Below are 22,031 nucleotides of genomic sequence, written 5' to 3'. Positions count from 1 at the left end.
TCGGTGCCACAAGGTGAGGTAAGTGCTAAGAGGCATGCTTTAGACATCCTACATAAAGTGATTTGCCCAGGATCACACCTATTGCACTGAGGAGGGGGGGGGGCGGAGCGACATTAAATTGAGTTCCCACAATGTCACAATCAACTGCAACAGACCATGCCAATACCTAACTGGCAGTCATTCTGCCTAGCTCTGTTGCAAAGGTCTGCATTTACTATACCGGGCATTAAAGACCAAATACTGCACCCAGCAGGTGACGGACCAGGTCGCTGTCCTTGTTACTTGAGTGTTTTCCCCACTTAGTGCCACCTTTGAAATGGCTCTCGTGTACTCTAGTGACACTCAGACTCTAGTATCTGTAAAACATAGAATCCCTTCAGCAGGAACACAACACTTGCTCTTAAAACGCCTACTTGAACAAGCCCTGGACAAACAAGCCTGAACTCGGCAACTCCTCGGCAGTGCATGCGCGAAAGCGTCTCTATGGGATTACGCCCACTTGGCTTTTCCAGGAAGCCCCCCTCACCCGCCACCCCACCCCAAGAAGCCAAGATGCGCTCATTTCTTGCTGGGTCTTTCTCCCTTTCAGGTTTGGAGCCGAACACATAGAAGTAGTATACCACCCTTGAAACAACAGTTCACGTTTAACCTGTAGATGCCGGGTGAAAGTGGAGTTACAAGCGACTGTTTCGTCTGGCAGTGGATGTGTTTTTTTTTTAAGTTATCCCTGAAACCGCACTTTAATCCTCGTGGCCTGCAATTCACTCATAGAAAGACAGCTTGAGTTGAGTCTCTAGCAAGCACAACAATCGACAAAAAGGCCTAACGTAATAATGTTTCAAACTTCACACAAAATCAAGAATGCAGAAAAGGGAACCTTTCAAGCATTTTACCCTATAATAAAAATGTGACCCACCTCACCACACTGCCTTACAAGGAGGGCAATTTATAGAGGGCCGACTACTGTTTTGGTACCAAACAGTGCTCCTGAATTTCAAGCTGGCAAAGATCCCAGTCTATGCAAAACATCACATTTTACACTCAAAAACGTAAAATTGGACATATGGAATTGGACAAGAACAAACACTTGTGTGCTGAATTGAGAAGGAGATCCTCAGAAGGAAATGACGTGTGGATCAATGACGCAGCAGAATCCTGGGATTCTCTGTGAGCGCGAGGGCGTTGCTTTATTTCTTTTGTGGTGATGTGAATCTGAGCATTGTTGTTGGCAGCACCATAAAGGTGCAGGGGTGTGTGAAGAACTCTGAGACCAGAGAATACCAGTAGGGGCGTCCAGCAAAGTTGTAATGCCAATGTTCTGGGAATATATACAACGCAGGAAATGAAACACATTTAGGGCTCAATTCATGGAATTATCTGCGCCCAAAAAAAATCAAGACTTTGCATGCCAAACTGCGTGCAAAATCCTGTTTGTCGATTCATGGAATCGACTGCGTGGCAGTTTTCATGTGTGTGGACTTTGCGCAGGCTCGGCACGTCAATGCGAGAGGTTGAGGGCCTTGCCCGAGACACCATGCAGAGCATGGGCATTGCTTGAGCAGAGGCCAGGGTACGGGGGTGGAACACAGAAAAGGAGGAAGAACAAGGTAAAAAGTGCCGTTACGAGGGACGGGTCGCAGGCAGTCCATCGCACGCCTACTATTGCGTGGAATTATACATATTCATAGATCCGAGCGTGCAACCTCTTGGCAAGAAATTGCACATGTTGTCAGGGGTGCCGATAACAGTTACAGGGGACCCTGCGCAGGGTTCCTGAGATGCAAGCCTGCTTGCAGGGGACCCCATGCACTGTTTGAAGGGTGCATGTATTTGCACCCGGGAAGCATGCAAAGGTAGCGGTTATGGCTGTTTTTGCTTTGTGTGGGGGCGTTCAGGCCGTGACTTGCGTATACGGTTACTTTGTGCAGACAGTTCCATGAATACGCAGAGCATGCATTTTTCATTCTGTGCACAGGTTCACGCAGTATCATTCTCCGTGTGCGGCCTTTGCAGGCTAAATGCGCACTTTTTCATGAATCGGGCCCTTACTCCAGTAAACACCCCCTCGGGGGCAGGGGAGTGGCCAGAGCGATAGAGGACATGCAAGGGGTATAATTATGGCAGGCAAGTGAAAGACTTGGAAAAAGCACAGGGATAAAATAACACTCCGAGAGAGTGTTACAGAGAGGACTTGAAACATGTACACATCACATGATAAATCAATCTGACAATGCTGGTATAGTAACAAGTTGTGCCAAGAGAGTAGGTGTGTAGCTTGCCCTCCTACCCATCCTGAATGGAAGCTTACAGTTAATATCTTAAATTTCTGTTCAAGTCTAGAACAAGTCATCCGTGTTTAAAACTTTACTATCAAGACTGAAATGAACAAGAAAGAAAATGCACGATGTGATCACTCGATTGGAGACATTGTTGCACACAGCATGCAGCTTTATGCACCCCTCTCCCACTTCTAATCGCCCAGTATTCACATCTCTTGAGGGACAAGACACGGCCCAGAGCCACACTAGCAGCCCACTCACTGATGGATGCATCTTCCACCATCCACTGTTAATCATAGTTTAATGTGCTTAGTAAAAAAAAAAAGAAAACAATCGTGAGCAGAGCTCTTCAGAGTTCCGATGTTACTCTCCGAGCATCTGTAGTTGACTACTGCAAGTACAGTATTGTATGGAAGTGCAGGCATGGGATAAGGGGAGGACTTTTGCTAGATTCACCATTCAGATAAATCCAATAATTCCTACACTGGTCCTATATGCTTGGCCTTACTGGATATCCATGTACGTTGAAGGTTTGGAGGAGCGTGGGGGTGCGTTTCAACAAGGGTTGCCAAGCTTCACCTGGCCTTTTGGTACTAGGTCCAATGGGAGAAGCACGTTCTTGCACTGGACCCAAATCTATACCTTTGAGTTCAGAGATAGCGGGCGAGCTGCATTTTATTGGGCGGGTTGTTCAGGATACAGCATGTACTGGAACGATTCTATTGGAATGTTACGGTCCAAGGAGGGGCAGCGTCATCCACAAAATTGCCTAGGTCTCCATTTTTTTCTCGATCTGGAGTAGGAAGGGTTATTTTTACCCCAGGACGGTGGCCCTTTGACAGTGGTCTTGATGGCGAACGCTGGGGGTGAGGGAAAGGGATATAGGAGTATAAGCCACTGGTAGGCACAGGGGCCAAGGGGCCAAGGCCCAGTTTACAGATGGGTTATTTGATTTGTTTTTTGTGAGAACAGGATGAGCAGGCTGTAGTCTAAGCCCCCAAATTTCATAAAAGGGCAACAAAAACTCTGCTAAACCATGACAATTGTGATTTTAAGTGGTATGAATGACTGTTGACAAAGTGTGAATTTTATGTATATTTTAATTAAATATGGCCCTTTTCCCCCAAAAGTTAACAGTGTGGCCCCACTAGTTATTGGATATTCTACAGAATGTCACCCCATCTCATGACTTCTCTTCTTCTACCCGCAGGTTTGGCGGGGGTGGGGTTCGGAGAGGATGGCGAGTCATCACCTGCAATGCTGTCACCATGCTTGGGTAGTATAACACACCAAGATCTTGCTCTTAGTATTGTAATACTCCAGGCCTGCATCCTATAATACCCTGCTCCCAGTACTCACTCCATTCCATTGGCCTAACCCGGCGACATGCTCTTGTCTGATATTTAAGCACCTTAGCTGTGCAGGGACAGACTCTCCACTAAATACAATTTAGCTGATGCTCAAAACAAAAAAAGGAGGAGAACTTAGAGTGGCCTAGTAAAAGCACAGGCTTCAAAGCAGCCCAGAACCTGGCCGGTTAAAGGTCCCAGCTGATCCTGGCGTCCAACGGAGGCAACCATAACATGCTGTTCTACGGGACCGTCGGCATGTACATTTAAGCTGGGTCCATGGCTAAGCTTGACTTTAGATCCTTAAATCGTTTTCTGTGTGGCACACACTACCGCCAGCTTATGACGGGAGAGGGGTGGTCCAGTGGTCCAAGCGATTGTCTACACCTGAATATAGCAGCGTCTCATGTTGAACCGGGTGTGCACCGAAACGGCTCTCATGGCAGGTGGTGCATGCAACCAGTTCTCCAGATAAGAATAATTTGAAGTACGATCATTTTTACTCCATACTTTGTGAAGTTGGAATCAAAGGGATTTTTAAGATGCAAAACTGCAGATCCCAACCTCACCTGCCATATTTTACGCAAGGAAAAACATGGCACTCATCATACAATTCAGGCATGAACGGTACTATATTAAACACACCATGCTTTCTTCACTTCCGGTGGCACTATAGCAGAGTTCTCCTTTATGGAAGGTGCTGCTCACGCCACTGGCCTGAACACATCACCTTAGAAATGAAGTTGGCAAAGGGGAGGGTTCAGACGCACGTTTTTACCTGTTAATTGACACGGAGAAGGCACAAGCAGAGTACCACCAAAGGTAAGGCTACCAGCACCGGATGCAAGCCTTGCCCACAGCCTAATGTTTGCTATCTGCAGAGTTTGACCCAAAAGAAAAACGAAAAACAAAAGGAAATCCCTGAACTCATCACTGGGCTGAGAGGAATGCAGGCTCCAAGTCTTTTTATTGGCTCCTATGTAAATATATGTTCTTATTAATGGTTCATTGGTTAAATTACTAATTCAATCATAAGAATATATATTGACAATACACAAAAAACATCATACATCTATTAAAAGAGACACAGAAATCCATTACAATTAAATCTATATATCATACTTAAAGAAAACACTGCATTAAAAAAAAGCATCGACATCTCTCACACATTAGTCCACCATTACCAATATCAATTAATTACAACCTCTACCAGTTTGTATACGGTATGTCCCAAGTGCCATTAATTTGTGCAAAGAGAAAGATAGTGCAGTACAAGAAATGTGCAAAACATGCACGTACAGTACCTCCCAAATTACATCATTATGTGCAAACTACTTGAGCAGTGAAATAATATAAGCGTGTGCAAAACAGTTCCTTAATCTAAAATACATATGCACAGGGCTCTAGGCAATCATCAATTGTTTTGATACCAAAGAGCAACCCAACTAACTCCCTTTGGTCTAAATGAAGACTACTCAAAGTTTACCACTGCCGTGGTCATCAAGATTGGTTGCCCACACAAGCACTTGAGCCAAAATCATCCCGGTCCATAGCGGTCCCATTAGCAAATCATTGTCTAAAATGGATTAGCCTCCAAACACTGAACGAAGGACGAGAGGCTAAGAGATGCTTGAGAGTAAGGTTTTTGCATCTTTACAAAATCTACATTTTGCCTCTTCCTCAGAGAGCCCTTTACGTCCAAGAGATACTTTGCCCGTTGGGAGGAGATTCCAGTGGAACCTCAAACTCCCACCTAACCTTAGGGCATGGAGACAATTTAAAATAAGAGGCTACATCTCTCCCAACCTCTTAACCCACACGATGTCTCAAACTCGCATACCCATGAAATGCAGTAATCGTTCTACACCAAATCGGTCAACTGGAGCATTTTTGTTACCCTCATGGGTTCCATTTTTAAATCCGATTCGGTCAAATGACAACTAAACAGTATTTAATTGCCTTTCAGGCCAAAGTCTCTTAACACTTTCACTGACTCCTTCTCCATTAAAGTGGGCAAATCGACATACAGTGTATTAGATGCGGAACAAGGCACGTTCCTGTAGAATGTAGTCTCCAATGACCCGTTATCTTGAGCGAATTAAGTCCAAGCTCACAACGAATAGCGGCGGTGGGGACCGCATTAGAAATCCCAACACTGTCCACCATATTGCACCTTCTAAGGTGGGCATAAAATCAGGTACCTACTCAGGTTGCAGATCGCGCCATACATAAGGTTAGGCACTCATTTCCCCACAAAAAGCTTCATTAATGGCAGCAAAGTCAACTTGCAGTATTTGCATTTTATATATTTCATTTGAGTGATTAGCCCTACCAGTTTATACTTATATCGGCTATATCTGAGCTACTAGATAGAAGGTAACCCGGGTAAACTAAGTGTTTAACTTTCTCTAATGCAACGTCATTTAGCACTCATTTTTACTGCTCATTCTTTTAAAATTCGGAATAGAAATGACCTTTGTTTTCTGAGAATTAATTTGTAAAATGATTCTCCACAGCATCATTCTTAAAAGCTGTAGTTCCTGAAACCCAATGCTAGCACAATCTACTAATATAAAATCATCTTCATATGCTTAACCACGATACACTCAGTGTGCCTATCCGTGGGGGGGGGCAAAGATACTGAATCAAGGCATTCCCCTACATCTGATACATACAAGTTAAAAAGTAAGGCGGCCAAAATGCACCAGTGCCAGAGCAATTTTAACAGGCCCTCTGGGATTCCCCAGCTCCATAGTTTATGCCATAAACGATTTCGGTCTACGAGGTCAAAAGTGGACGATGAATCAACCGCAGGCAGGTGGGTTTCATATTGCTTCCCATGGATCATGTCCTGTAAACATTTAATTAAAAAAGCGTTCAGGCTTGTCCCAGGTCCCTTCCTAAACCCGGTGTGGGCTCTTTGTATTCTCCCAGTTGTAATCGCCCAATCCTCTAGAAGCTGCAGCAAAATAGTCGACATCCAGAATTGTGATTGGGCGATAATTCTTAGGCTCTGACCTAGCTTAAAAATAAGGATGATATAGGAGGTCTTCCAAGATGCTGGGGACTGCCCCCTCTTAATAATATGGAAGAGAAATTTCAGAATCTCAGGCTAGCATCTTGGATCACCTTTAAATAATCTATTTGAAAGCTGGTTAGGTCCCGGGGGCACGGAAATTGCTAGCTTTGAGGATCATTTGGTTTGGAAAAAAAAAACTACAAAAAATTTTTTTTTTTTTTAAACGGTTGTCCTCAACAAAAGCAAATCCCTGCGCGCAAATCTTGAAATTATAATTGTGCTGTGAGGAATGCAGGCTCCAAGTCTTTTCCTTGACTCCTCTGTAAATATTCAATGTTTTAGACCTTCCCCTCTGTGTTCTTCTGCTTGGGGTCACCACATTATCACCAGACCGTGGCTCCACGCACAACTAAGAAAACCTCATCTGGATAAACCAGTGCCAGCGAGGAGGCAGAACAGTCAATCCACAGAGGTGCAGACAAACGCCATGAGGTTTGCACATAACAAAGAGAAACAATGCCTTTTTAGACATACTGTAAATTATCGGGACACATAAAATGATTGACATTGAAATCATATTTCATGCAAGGATTGACAGGTATATCAAAGAGAGCGACAATAGCAAAGGCTTCGGACATAGCTATGTGAGGAGACCAGGGAGAAAGTTACTGAGGGTGGAAAAAGATGAAATGTCAATGAAGCAAGAGAGAAAATCAATGTCAGCATGCACCCTCACACGGGGCAGATGGAGAGGACCCCACAGGGTAGAGATGCTATGATGAAGCTAAAATATAAGCAGAATCGAATGAGGAAGATGTCCTGCTTGGCCACGGTCTCCATTGCGCTGTGGGTTAACGGGGGAACTGTGTTGATCAACATAGAAATTATGACCCACCACCAAGTTATTGTCCCAGGTGAAGCAGAGGGCCATAACTTGGGCTTGGGTCATTATCCCAAGCGATAATGACCCCCATCCCGAGGGTACTTTTATAGCCAGTAAAGTAGATGATCACTATTATGGTATTTCTTGCGTGCGGACCTAGCGTCAAGAAGCAACGGAGCACTTTACAGAGCTGTACAACAGAACACATATACAGCAGGGGGAAGGATACGGAGAGGCACAGTGGAGCGGGTATGGCTGTACCGGGTGGTGGGGATGAGGGTGGCGTCTTGCGAGTCAGGTGGCGCGGGGGTGACACGATGGCCTGGGTGTTGAGCTAGTAAATTAAATGTGGCTTAATGTTGTACTAATGAAATAACAGTTCATCTCATTAATGAAGCATGTTAATTGCAAACTTGGTTTGACTGAAACAGGTTTAACGCGAGCATGCATTTGGTGTCATGGAAAAGGAAACAATCTCTCTATGAGAAAGACAATGCATTTTCCCTTGTATTAACTTTCCCTTTCACGTGTTCAATTGGATGTTTCAGGCAGCATGAGGTCCTGTCAGAGAGAAAGTGTCTTGTTGAAAGAAATATTGACTGGAAAGTGTATTGTTAGTTCCCCGTTTGCTTTTGAAGACAGAATGTTCAGAGAGAGGTCAATACTACCAGTAGTTATTGACTGCACTCTAAACATTCCGATAAACTGAGAGGAGGTCAATAACTATCTCCGTGTGCTAATTCAGCGTATGCCATTTGACCTGTTCCATCCACTCGGCTGTCAGCACGGCCCATCCACAACTGCTTGCTCTCTCCCGCATACCCCATCCACGGGCTCACTGTTCCTGTATTTTTTTGGCACACTTCTACCACTGCCTGCATTAATCGTTACCTGCCACAGAAACATCACAGGCCATTTCTCAAAGACGCAGCATCTTCAGACAGCCAATGATGCCACTAAGTGCACGAGGCTAACAAAAAGCAGTGGTCCATTATTAGTTCCGTCAACATGATCAAAATTCTGCCCTCGGCTCATAACGACAAATGACTCTTCAAATAGTTCATCTAAAGTATAGGATGATGAAAAGGAAGACCTTGCGCAAGATACACATGCATGGAAGGCCGGTATCCCAATTCTGAAAGTCTAGAGCCACAGCCTACGAGCAACAATCAGCAAACAGGCATTCCGGGTCTGCATAGGAGCCTCCTGAAAAGGTAAGCAGAGCTCGCGACCTTCGACCTTGATGCCTACTATTGAACACTGCCCCTAAGGCTGATGGGGGTGTGGGAATGAGTGGCACAGCAGCCTGCTACATCACGTTGACTGGGAAACTGGGGACGCCGCCCATTGTACATTCGCCTCCCGAGAATCAGCAGTGGACTTTGGGAAGCCAGTCACCAGCTCATAACCATAGGAGTGGGTCGAGGGGCATACGTGTTCCTCGGGGGGGCGGGGGGTGAGGGGGGGAATTGGGTCGGAGCAACTGAGCCGCGCTCTGGCAAAATGTTCCTTACTGGAGTGCAGATCCAGCCCAAACGCCCCCCCCCCCCCCAGGGCTAAATCTCGAAAGTCTATTACTCATAAGCACCCGAGGAACAGAGACTTCAGGAGACTCACAGTAGGAGGAGGGCAGAGCAATTAATATGCAAGTTCTGTGAAGCATTTCCCCTCAAGCAGAACTGCCTGAACCATCCATAAACAAGCATGGTCCAAAGAAGTATATATATGGCTCGTGCTTTACAGACATTTTACTTTTTGGGTGGGTGCTGTGACAACAAAAAACAAAAAAAAAAAAAAAGGGAGCATTTCGCTTAGTTTGCATTAGTTGTGCAGAAGGTTTCATGTTTGAATCACTAACATATATTTCAAATACAACATTCTGTGCTCATTCTTATGTTCCCAAAATGTTCTTTGCTTTTAGGAAAATTGCTAAGACTCAGTCTCTCCTGCAGGTGTCCCTCAGCCCCCACTCACACCCACCTCACTACTCCCCCAATGCATGGAGGGAGGGGGGGGCGGTGATTCCCAGAGTGCATGTGTGTGCATTTCCGGCAGTGTGCCATTTCCTTTCCCTAACGTGTTACCTGCCTCCTGTAAAGGGCAACACACCCTGTTCCCCTAGTGCTTCCACAGCTCCCTGTAAATGCTACATCCTGCACCCCATCTCTGCACCGGGCCCCAAGCATGTCAACTTTTAGATTTACCAGTGGGGAGTTGGTTGACCCTTATGGCGGCAACCTTTAACTAAAGTAATATAGTGGGAAGTGGCATCACAGGAAATTACATCAGAGGCCTGGCTTGCGAGTGATGTTCTGGCTAGGCCTTTTGGTTTTAAATGGCATCTTAACCACTAGTTTTGCTCCGAGCAACCTAACATACCCCACATTGGTGGAAGCCTCAAGACTGGGTTCAACTGGATAGTTCAGTTCAGTATTTGGGCAGGCAGAAAAACAAATTATGGCATAGAAGACTGCCCAACGCAACGATATTGGTACGGGTTAATGCAAAGCCTTGCATCTATCACTTTTGCAGTGCAAAAAACCCTCACACATAGGATTCATGCTATACAAAACCCAGCTATATTGCATTACCTTTTGATTTTACACCGCTTTCCCCTCCACAATAGCATTGCTCATACAACAACCCTTTCTGTTCACCCATCAAGAAAGTAAACCCATGGAATAGATCATTTCAATATAATTTGTAGGGCAACTCGCTTGGTTGATGCACATGCTGCAGCAATCTGCAAGCAAGCTGCAGGTCACACGTGTGTACCCTGAATGTGCAGAAAAATGATGCAATGCCTCCGAAGATGATACAATGAACAACACTGGCTGATGCCCAGGTCCTGCCTGCGAAGAAAAGGGCAAACAGAGCTGCTAGGGGGCTGAAGACCTAGGCGAGCTTTCCCAAAGTCCCCCAGCAGGCAAAAGTTGGAGCAACAGGTGCTCCCCCCCCCCAACGTCCAGGCCGCTGCGAGGAGGGGAGAACATGCAAAGCAATGTGTGGAAGGTAGCAAGCTTCGAGAGTAGGCAGCAAGTTCCTAAAAGGAGTTTCGCCTGCACCACCAACCCACTCAAACTGCAGCAGATGGGAGACCCTCTCTCCCGCCCTTATGTCCACAGACCCTGGGCTGGGGGCGGGGGGCTATTATTAAATCAGGCTGGCAGACTCCTTGCACAGCGAAGGCGCAGGAAAGCCTCCTAGCAGTTCAGTTTTCCAATTGACTCCCACTGCCCTTTGGAGTGAAGCAACTTACAGCCCCCAACCATACTTTGTCCACATCCCTTGTTAGAGCCCCCCCCCCCTTCAGTCTGGTAGGTGGGCACACTTGTCACTCAAAAATGTGATTGATCCACAGAAGCCCAGGACTGGACACACAATCCCTCTCCCGAGACTGCCACGATGGGACAGGCATGCTGCAGTCAGGCACGCAACAGTCCGGGTTTGGGTGTGGATGTGGATGTGCAGCACTTGTGGAGCTGCACATCTTGCAGTGGGGCCAAAACACCTGTGCAGCGCTGCAGTTCCGCTCCTCACAATTAATCCCCCAAGCGCTCAAGGTTATGAATGAAACACTGACGCAACTTAAACGTCCCATTGAAATGGACTGGATCCCGGAGGGATGTGGGAGGGTCGCAGAGGAGAAAACATGGAATGCGCATCCTTTGGGAGGGAAGACATCATTCCCGCGAGCGGCGCTTCCCCGTCGCCCGCATGCACGCAGAGAAGCCTCCCCTCCTCCCCGGGCGCTTCCAGTGCCTGCTGCCGCCCTCCCGGGACAGAACGAACCCCGTGCTTCCGCCCGCGGCACCTACCTGGCTGCGAGTCGCCCCACCCCTGCTCGGCGGCCGGGAGAGAGACGCCAACGCTTCCGTTGCCCGTCGGCAGAGCACAGCGCAGCCGGTAAACCCGGCGAGCAACTTCCCTCGCGCCGCCCGGCTCCCGAGCCTCTGACGTCACCCGGGACGGGGCGCTGCGGAGGCTGCAGGCAGAGGACGGCCGGGCGCTGCAGGAGCGACCTTCAGAGCCGTGCCCGTCTCGCTGCACCGGCGACCCCAGCGCTCACCCCGAGCCCTCCTTCCCAGGTGGCGCCCCTGCCTCGCCGCCCTTCACCCCCCCCCCCAGTGTCCTCTCATTCCGCCAAGCCCAATTCCTGCGGTCACACTAGCCCGGAGCACCGCGCACCACACACACACCGCACGACCCCTTACTGGCTCTGCGGGGACCAAAAGCACAGCTCCAGACTACCCATCTGCATGAACAGCACCCCCTCTCCCCCACCCTGGCTGGGACTGGGAGAACCGTCCCTTCTGCGTGCCACTGGGCCCACTGTTCGAGGCAAGGGCCTCCTCTCACGACGAACCCTTTTTAGCAACGCCTCGGGCACCGTATTCTTCCCTCTAACTTTCGCCACTTAAGTACAGGCACCCCACACCCTTTTAGCTTCCTTATGGTGGCCTGCCCCTCGCTCTTCATACAAGTGTCCCGCTAGAGATGAGCACGTCTCAGGCGACAGCTGATAAAGAGGGTACGCGCCCCCCCTCCCCCCGTCATTCATTAGCGCCGCGAGGCCTCAAGGAAGGCCTGCGGAAAATAGGATTAGATGCTCGTTTGTTTACTTTCCTTTGATGCCTTGGAGCACATGCCCTCAAAATCAGCCCCAGGAAACAATTGCTCTCTTCCAACCACTATTAACACGTAGCGTTTGCATAGCTTGTCGAAGGCCTTATATGAACTGGGAAAATAATTATATAAAGGCACACGACCAAAAACAAAATTACAATATGCAGCTTGCGGGGCAAGGGGGGGGGGGTGGGGGCTAGTGGTTGTGAATGGGGGCATCAGCGGGCTGTGTAGAGGGCTGCGTGTGCGCCTGACGAGTCAGAGTTAGACTAAAGTGCACCACGGATGTGTTTTTAGGGATTTGTGTGTGTAGGATGTACATTATTTGGTTGTCAGAAGCCAAGCTCAGGTCGAGCACCTCAGAAGGTGGCCTGCTAGCACCAAGTGAGGAGTGCAACGAAACCTACATTTCGGGGACTGGGGGCTAACTGGTGATGGGTGGGGCCACTTTAGAAACTGGGCGGGACAAACTTAGAGGCTCCACCCTCCTCTGTTCTACCCCAAGGCATGGAGCCCATATATCCTCATTTCCCCAAAAACTGTCTTGCCGCAGCGCTGTTCTGCCCCCAAGACCCACTGGGGTCTGGATAGGGTGACCAGATTTAAAAAGTTAAAAAAACAACGGGACATGTCAACTAACATAAAAGTAGGACTAACTCTTGAAAGTGGCTCTCCAGCCACTACACTTCAGTAGCATTTGGAGGAGAAGGGAGTTTAAGTGTGACTTTTCAAAGAAACAGTCTAATTAATTTATCACAAAGGAACACTTTCTTACGTTGTAAAATGCAGCATTTCTCCTGTGCGAGATTGTGCATTCCTGCCTGCCAACTATGAAGACCTATTACAAAAAACTGAGACCACTGCAGTTTCCAATGGAACATAATTTACAGACATTTATTTATTAGGGTGAATATTGTGACCAATCAAAACAAGAGTCCATTATTTGCTTACAAGGGTTTCTTACTGAATCAGTAAAAGACATGTTTAACATTTAAAATTGTGGACATTATGATGTTCCAACAATGCTCCTTGCTTTTATGCAAATCACCAGGATTGGGTTCTATGAGGAGATACTGTGTTATGCAACCTGGCCGGGGGCCACGCCTCTTGGCTCCACCCTCTCCTTCCCAGAGCCCCACTCTTCCAAAAGAGGAGACAGTTCTCCCAGTAAATCTTGTCCATTTCCAGCATCGGTAACACTTTAAAGCTGCCAGTTTTAGCACAGGCTTCCTCCCTCTCGGACTAAAGCAAAGTCAAGTCTGGAAGCCCCGCCCCTCAGCTCAAATTTCAGGGGAGTGGAGAGCTTAAGCCCGGCAGCTCAATGGAGTCGAGCGCCTACACCAAGTGCATGCATGACATAGCTATACATTGCTGAAAAGGCAGGGATGTCACACTCAGTTGGACAGAGGGACGGTTTGGATTCAAAATGAACCCATCATGGGCCACGGTTGTATACTAATTGACCTTTTCACAATTGACCTTGGGAGAATTGACCTAATTTAGAAGGTCAATATGCAGGGGGGGGGAACCAGTGTCCAACCAGGGCTTTTCACTAACCACAAAACTTGCACCAACATACTGTTCACTCACATTTCCAGTCCCAAAAATGTAAATCTGTGCACCACTTAATGCATTTCACCTCCAACCTCACACGGGAAGCACACTTTAAAGCAGCAGCTAATCTCCCAATGCAGTTACTGTTTTCTTTTGGCCAAAAACAAGGCCCTGTCTGGCATAATTCGCCTCTCAGTATAAAATTGGGGCCTGCGGAGAGTCCGATTTCATTCAGGTCGATACATTGAGTACCATTAAATTGGGTAATGATAGCAGATATTCTAGAACATTGCTTGGAAGCCTGAAGAATCCGTCATGAAGGGCTACACAAAAACCTGATGTATTATGAACTCTAGATCAGAAAATGGCAATGTAAGCATCATTGCAGGTTTATGAGAGGGTGTATGAAACATTGCTTTATTTTCTCATTTCTTAACTGATGAGGACGAATATGTGCACCCTGAATTCCCATCAGAAATAAGGGTCTTGGGGGTGTCCGATTGGTAATAGGGAGATGGTCACTTACACTGGAGTAGTCCATTTAGAAGAGAGGACAAGAAAGATGATCCATTGCGTGCAGGACTGGTGACATCCTCCTATCCCAACAACCCCTACAGAGAGCTCGTTTTGGGACTTGCCCAATCAGATCGGCTTGCACTCTGCCCTTGTTACCAGATGGAAGCATGTGCCACACCTTTTAACATAATGCAGGTTACTTCTGCTCTTGTTACACCACTGGCTCAAGCACATCATTCCTACTGGGGTCTGCAACCGGTGTCTCTCCAGATGTTTTGGACTGGAACTCCCATGATCCCTCACTATTCACTATGCTGTATAAGGCTGAGGGGAGCTGTACCCAAAACATCTAGCGAGCAAACAGTAAGCCAGGCCTTTCCTCCTGAGATCTGAAAAAAAGACAGGAGATCCATAGTCAATGAGCACACAGCGTGTCACTAATGTATCCTCTTAAACATACTCCAAGCAAGGTGAGAGCAAGAGCGGAATAGGAACTGTTTTTTAACGCTGGATTTGCATTTTTGTAGGCTTGAAACAACAGGCCTATTAATCAACCCGACTCTCCTCTTTTAAATCGATCTTATAAGTACAAAAAGGCAGAGTACATTGGGCAAGGTTTTACAGGGATATCTATGGGTCTGTGCAGTAGGATTGGTAGCTCACTAAACAAGTACAAAGTTCTCTCAGCACCTTGGACTGTGTAGTACAAGGCCTTTCCCACAGCACCCTTCCTACGAGTAGATGTGGTCACCCTGTGCCCACTGCATTTGCACTACTCCAGGTCCAGCTTATTCGTGGCTCCAGCAGGCCACCACGCAGAGCAGTGCATTGGTTTTTGATGGATGCTCTGGGTGGGCCACTGTTCATGGTGTGGGGTAAGGATAGCTAAGGAAGCTCTTGATCTAGCACCTCCTCTTGGTGTCCAGGACAATTTACGATGAACATATAGAGGCTGATTAACACTCAAGTAGTAGACAAGCACTTTGCTGCTTGCTTGTGGGAGGCAATAGATGTTGTTGGCAATGTTCATGGCGCTCAATTTATCAACCCTGGAATAATGATACAGCGAGTCGTTACAGGCGGCTGTCAGAAGCAAGCCCTTGACTGGCGGAGGGTGCCACTTGACCCAAACCAAGTTCACAGTCTATATTGAGCAAAGCAATTTCTCGGCATGACATTGCAGAACGCCACATTCACAGCGTATGTGCACAGATCTCTCCTAGAGGGCACCCTGACTTACTGAAGCTGCAGAGTAATGCATCAATAACACTCTGCAATGGCGCAGTTATTCAATCAGGACACTGCAGACATGCCGGGCCTGCACGCGGACCACGGTCTACGCTTCTAATGCTGCAGGTGCACAATGCTGAACATCCACGGCACCATGCTACGCTTTCAAACACTGAAAAACAAAGAAGGGAAGAGGGAAGTCTTCCAGACAAAGCGGTCTACCGGGAGCATCCTCGTCAGCTTCCCAGTCCAGTGCTTCCACGGAAGCAAACGGCCGAGCTACTGGGTGCTACTGCGGACCATTCCACACAAACATAAAAAGGCAAGAGCATACTTCTAAGAATGAAGGTGATTTCCCACCAAGACGTGGGGCAAAGTGTGCAGTAGAAAGTGAACATACTAAGTTCATAGAGCGATCACCATCATCATTACTAATACAATTCTGCACAGAATCTGTACGATTCTGGGTTAAGCAGGATTGTGTCAGATTGATCCACCGTTTAGCCCTGCAAGTCAGTTTTTTGTGTTATTTCATGAGCACGCAACTTTTGCCTGTGTACGTAGGCTAGGACACTGCTGCCCCACCAGAGCAGACTTCTGGACATATACACATGGTTTACACCAGGGGTCTCCAATCTTTACGTTGGAAAGAGGTATTTGCAGTAAATGGCCAATCGGCGGGAGCTACTGGGGTGGGGATGTCCATGAGTATGAGAATTTGTACCAACATCGCTTTGTTTGGTTTATTTGCTCTTTATATAAATAAAAGGAATAACATATGCATTAACCATATTAACAACTTCAAAAACAACTTTATTTCATAATTCTGTATTAGTAGCTCTCTCCTACAAATTGTCAAGGATATCCGAAGGTAGGAAACCAATCAGGACATTCATTCTGGAGGCTGACACTGCATGCCATCCACCAGCGCTCAGTGACCTGGTGTGTAGCTTGAACTCAGATGCGGTCAGACAGGATCAAAGTTTTGATTTCAGGAAGTTCATCAGAAAAGGGCGGAGATAGACAATCATAGTGCAGATACCCTCCTAACTGCACACCAGACACGCCAGGCATACATTCAGGACAGTTTTAGATATCTGTAACAGACTCAGTCACTGGAGTCGCTGTGTTTGACACAAGTGCACCATTTGTAAAAGATTTTTTTTTCTATCAAATAATTAGCAACTTTGAAGGGTGGCTCTGTAACAGCATTTGCATTGCTGTATTTATTTTACCTTCTTTTTAGGATCTCAGTCAGCGGTACAGTTTTTCCCCACTGTAACTTGGGCACCGTAGATTAAAGATGCATATTTGCACAGTTAACACTGAGAACAGCTCACAGGATCACCGCCTCTCCCTGCAGGAATCATGCAGGTCATTCTGGTGCATGGCCAATGGGTCATGTATGGCTTGCACGAACAGCTCCCTCAGATATATTGGAATTTTCCATGTGTTAGAGAATTACTTGTAAATTGTATGGTGTTTTGCCCATTTTTAGCAAAGACACTGCTCATGAATTGCACCATTTCAACGTAGTTTTGTCTGGCTGTAAACTCCCTGCCAGAATTTGAACATATACATACAGGTTCCCCACACATCTCCGTAGATCTCCCAGTTTGTGTACATAACCAAAGGAGACCAACCTTATTAATTGTTTTCCCATCCCATGGCTCCCCTCAATGTTCTCTCCCTGTGTTGTACAGTGCTGTGTTACTTAGTAACTAGGTTTAAACAATATTCATCCTATAGATATCCAGGTATATACATACAAACCACTGCTCACTTTTCCCACCTAATTACTTAATTCATACTCTTGTTTCGTAAAACAAAGGCTGAAACAGAACTCTCAACCATGGTTTTTAAATCCTGGCATTAATGGCACATGTGATTTTACATTCCTGTTTAATTTCTAGAAATGCGTAGAGAAGCACCAGAACGCAGTCCGCTAGTAGTTTTCCACATTTCCAGAAGTGTAAAACAGCCGTTGGCGGTTGAATTCCTGTATTGGGATATGCATAGAGGTGGGCTCCCCCATATCCCAGCAAATATCATCAGAATCTTGAATACAGTTGTGGCACTACTTCCTTAAAACAGAGGACTTCGTATCTTCAAATTAAAAAAAATAAATTGGAGTTTCACCATAAACATCAACACTTAACGCTAGAGCTACACTTTTTCTTGCAAGCGGGGACACAAAGGTTGTCTTTCTTTCTACACACGCACCCACACTGAGCAAAAAACAATTACACCTGCAGCTTTATATTCCCCATTCTGATTGAAAGCCTACAATTACTAGCATGCAAAGTAATGCCAACTGAAATAAATCTAAAGAAACACAGTGAGACTGAAAGGATCACAGCCCCAGATTTGTTTCACATGGCATGTAGATATATGCACCCCTGGCCTTCTAAGCAGCCATTAATTGCACCTCTTGGTGACAATGCCTACAACACACATTTCTACTTTTGTTATTGCTATGTCACCTCTTGTTGCGCACTGCCCCAAGCCCTTCAAGCCCATATGCAGCCTCTCCTCTCACCGTGCACACAGCTTTTGACTGTTTGATTTGCAAGGAGAGGAGATCGAGGGGGGGGGGTGGGAGCCCAGGGACTTCAGACACCAAAATAAACACACAGTGCTCATTTTGATGTCTGATGCAAAGAGCTACTGAGAAGCCCTAGGCAATCTACCAGTAGCTCACAATCTACTGGTTGGAGACCTTGGGTTTATACTGTATGCAGTACTGCCCAAGCCTGATAACATGAAGTCCCTTCATTATGTATGGTTTGCGATGCCTGCCCCTATATCGCTTCACACATTTAGGTCTTTGTTTGCGCGTAGGCAAGGTCTGCATGCATAATCAATTGGAAAGGAGACCCCTTGCCAACCATCCTCTGAACCAGACACTCCCTGTCATTCTGCAGTGCCATGTAGCCTCTCACATCTGGGTACAAAACATGATACCCAGTCACGCAACCAGCATATGCAACAAGCATAACACACGCAACATACTCCTTTGCAGATTCACAGGCCAGGTTTATTAACAATAGCTTTAATATTACATTATGCATCTGCTCTGCAATGCCGTGATTTGCAAGGGTTAATCACAATCCGTTTGTGTAACTTACGGAATAATTAAATGGGTCATAGATATGAATGAATTGAGTTAGCTCCCTTATTGGACAGCATGTAATCTTTCAGGGAAGTGTATCATTCCACCAACATATATTGGTTCCTGCTGAAAGACTTCACTTCTGATTGTTAAAAATGCTGTAGAGACACCATGAAATGACTCATATCAAGATGCAAAGCTCATGGGATGTAAGGAGTGTGCAGCTGGCCAGGTGAGCACTGAGGACCTGGAGGCCCTCAGGAATAACATTAGGGTTCAGAGGTATACGATTGGCACCGAAAGCTAATTTCACATACAGGTGCCACCTGGAAGTAGTCCTAGCCAGGCAGGGTAGATTGGAGAGGAGAAAATATCTTGCAAGCTCCCTGAAATTAAAGAGACCTTTCATTTCAGAAATGGTGTGGTCCGTACCGGTCAGGACCAGTAATGCCAAGTGCAGAACTTAGAACTTGATCGAAGCAAAGGAACGACCAGGCCAGACCGGATCTCCTTTAGGTCCATTGAGGAGTATGAGAAGGCCTGATGATTTCTTGATACTTCTGGAAGTAGCCGCATTGAGATCCTTGTGCCACAGAAAACAAACTGCTGGTTTGGTCAAGTTGAGACTCAGCTAGGGCGAGGACTAACGATGCCTGCACACTCAAGGAAAAAGTACAGGTTCCAAACATACTTGACAAAGATTACAAAAAAGTTGGTTGTGATTGGTATAATCGTTTGCTCTCTTAAAGCAGGAATTTTCTAACGTGTGATGCATAAGAACACAATCTCACTAGCTAAGGCCACTCCTTAGCTCATGCCAAATTTAGCTGTCAGTGGATTTTCCTTTTTCCATGTCAGAAAAATGGTGCCTTTGAGGGGATGACTCAGTCATACCTGCCAAGTGGACCCATGCCAAGTGTGATAAAGGATACCCGCACTTTGCATGTCGAGTGATGTGGTTCAGCCTGTACAATTATAAATAGGTTCCTCTGTCCAACATGTAAAATGCTATGGACTAAAGTCAAGATAGGATAAAGGGATTTATATGAATACTGCATGACAAAAAAATCCCAAAATGTCGGAAATATTTTTTCCTTTTTGCGCCTTTCAGCAAAATTATATATTCGGGGGAAGACCCCCGCAGTTCTCCCCCATACTTGCCATACATCATAATACCCAAACCCACCCCCACCTATGATTGCACTGAAAAGCGCATTAACATTTTGGGATTTGGAATTAAGGGCTTCAAAATTATGGGGCGACACTAGCTAAAGGCGCCACACCCGACACAGTGGCGGGGGGGCGGGGGGGGGGTAACCAATCTCAATGCATCTGTGAAACAAAACAACAACTTTCTTCGACTCTGTGCTCTTTTTGACCCAACCTTTTTTCTGATTTCATTGGCAAGTTTTTCATTTTGTGAACAGAAGTTATCCATCACGAGGGCTCCACCACTCAGTGGTTTCAACAAGCTAGCGTATACTTTTGAGGTGGTATTGGCAGAAGAACAGGGGCAAATTCTGGGAAGTGTAGGAAGGTTACTGGGATTCATACCATGCACCGCTGCCATTTTCATGGCCTCTCTGGTGGATCTGAAAGAGAGGAGGGTGGCTTGGGTTAGCCGGAGAGAGGGGAAAATGCAAGCGAGTCTTACTATTGTATTGACGCCTGCACAATGGAAGAAACCCGATCTCTGAGTGTGGGCCTATTTCAAGGTCCCCTGTGTCAACAACATAGAGGCATTTATTCTCAGAGAGGAGCCTTCATTCCAATAGTGGTAAGAGACATTGTTTGGAACTGTAATATGATAGTTGGTTGTAGTGTTCTGTTGTTTGATGTCTGTTGGGAGGGTTATTGAATTGCTGTGTGCAAGTAGCTACTCTGTTCGAGCAGATTAGTACAGGGACATTAGTGGGGGCCTCGTGGGCAACTGTGCACATTCATGTGGTGTGGACATGGTGATGTCTCAGCAGTGGTGCCCTTCGGCTAAGGTACTTGTGAGGAGTTGTCTGGAGCCCCCGCCCCCCCCCCCGGGAATGGCCTGGGACCTCTGGCATTAGATAGTGTGCACTGACTGACCTTAATGAAAGTGGGGGAGGGAGAGGCTCACATGGAGGGGTGGGTAACATAAGGGGCATGTGTAATAACTGTATGTTGAAAGGTAAAGTTGCGAGAACTAGGGGCAGCCTCGTAAACTACATTGGCCCCCTGGAGATCAAAATGCAGTAGGGCACACGTTGCATTGGGCAACGGGGGGGGGGAGGATGGGGGGGAAGAGGGAGAAATCACAGTGGGATATCAGGAAGCAAAGTTACAATGGGAGACATGGGAGCAAATCCTTGTGGGGGCACCGAGAAAAGTATAACAGAAAGTAAAGGACAGCATGGTGAGGAGGCTAGCGAGGGGTGCAAACAATCAAGCTGCATATAGCAAGACATAACATGGCCTGGCAAGGCAAGGCACACGATTAGAACTCGGAGCAAAGCATGAAGCGGGCCAACACAGGAAAACAGCCTGGTCTCTTCTCTGCACTCCTGCCAACAGCATATGGAGACCGCTTCCATTTCCTCTCTCACTTTGCCTTCACGCTCATGGCTACAATGTGTACTATGTGTAGCAATTATCTGGCCACAGATTAGGAGCCAGCAGCCTGGGGACTCCACTCGTTACCCTAAGTGGAGTGCCAACGGTTATGGGGCAAAGGGGGGCGTGAATTTCAGATTAAGATAAAGGGCTGCCTGAGGGATGGAGACCCCATGCATCCACTTCACCATAATACATTTAAAATGGCAAAAGCAAACCTACACGTTCCAGAATGTAAATAATAGAAACAGCACTGGATGACATAATGACGGAGGACTTGCAGAAAATCTGGTTTATGCCTTATGGAACTGCACCTGCACACTATAAATGCACTTATTAGAATGAACAGAGCATGTGGAATTCATAAGCATGTTCAAGGTTTCAGCATTGCTTCAAAGGTTTACAAGGAGTCAAATACTCTTCCAGAAACTTGATCATTGGCCATGTACCCTGGTAACATACACTAGGATAGCGGCCACCCACTGTTCACCATGCCCCATTTACTTTGACCATTCAAATTACTTTGCAAACTAAATCAAAAAGCATAGGTAGGAAATTCCATCCGAAGTGCCCTGGTTGGTAAAAACGGATGCTTTGGCACCAAGGTAGATCAGAGCAAATCAAATCAGGGGCACCAGGTATGCAGGTGCTCTGGTGTCTGGGAACCCAAGAAAAAATGTGTTGGGGACCAAGCACCCACTGCACCCAAGGCATTACAAAAATATTACAGAACCGATCAGAACAACAGAGGCAGCATTGTGATGTAGTAAATATGTTCTAACATCGCACGATGAAAATAGCTGGTTCGATTTCAATGGCTGCCTCATAACATGGGTGTGAAAGTCTTTGCCACCAAGCTTAAGCGTCCTGTTATATTGTA

At 46.5% G+C, this 22,031-nt stretch overlaps 1 protein-coding gene across 4 annotated transcripts in view; it reads right to left on the bottom strand.

Annotated features, from left to right (window-relative positions):
- Positions 1-22,031, bottom strand: part of PLEKHG1 (pleckstrin homology and RhoGEF domain containing G1) — a 360,323-nt gene that overhangs the window by 299,144 nt on the left and 39,148 nt on the right. Inside the window, exon 1 of one of the 4 annotated variants that reach the window (XM_069608129.1) lies at positions 11,349-11,524. The exons of the other annotated variants lie outside the window; for them this stretch is intronic. The gene's annotated coding sequence lies outside the window, so the exon portion shown is untranslated. Of the gene's footprint in view, positions 1-11,348; positions 11,525-22,031 lie in introns of those variants that run through there. 4 annotated transcript variants of the gene reach the window in all.

This window comes from Ambystoma mexicanum, chromosome 4q (assembly GCF_040938575.1).
Source record: "Ambystoma mexicanum isolate Mex_15411 chromosome 4q, UKY_AmexF1_1, whole genome shotgun sequence".
Classification (NCBI taxonomy): Eukaryota; Metazoa; Chordata; class Amphibia; order Caudata; family Ambystomatidae; genus Ambystoma; species Ambystoma mexicanum.
This window is presented reverse-complemented; position numbering and strand designations above follow the sequence as displayed.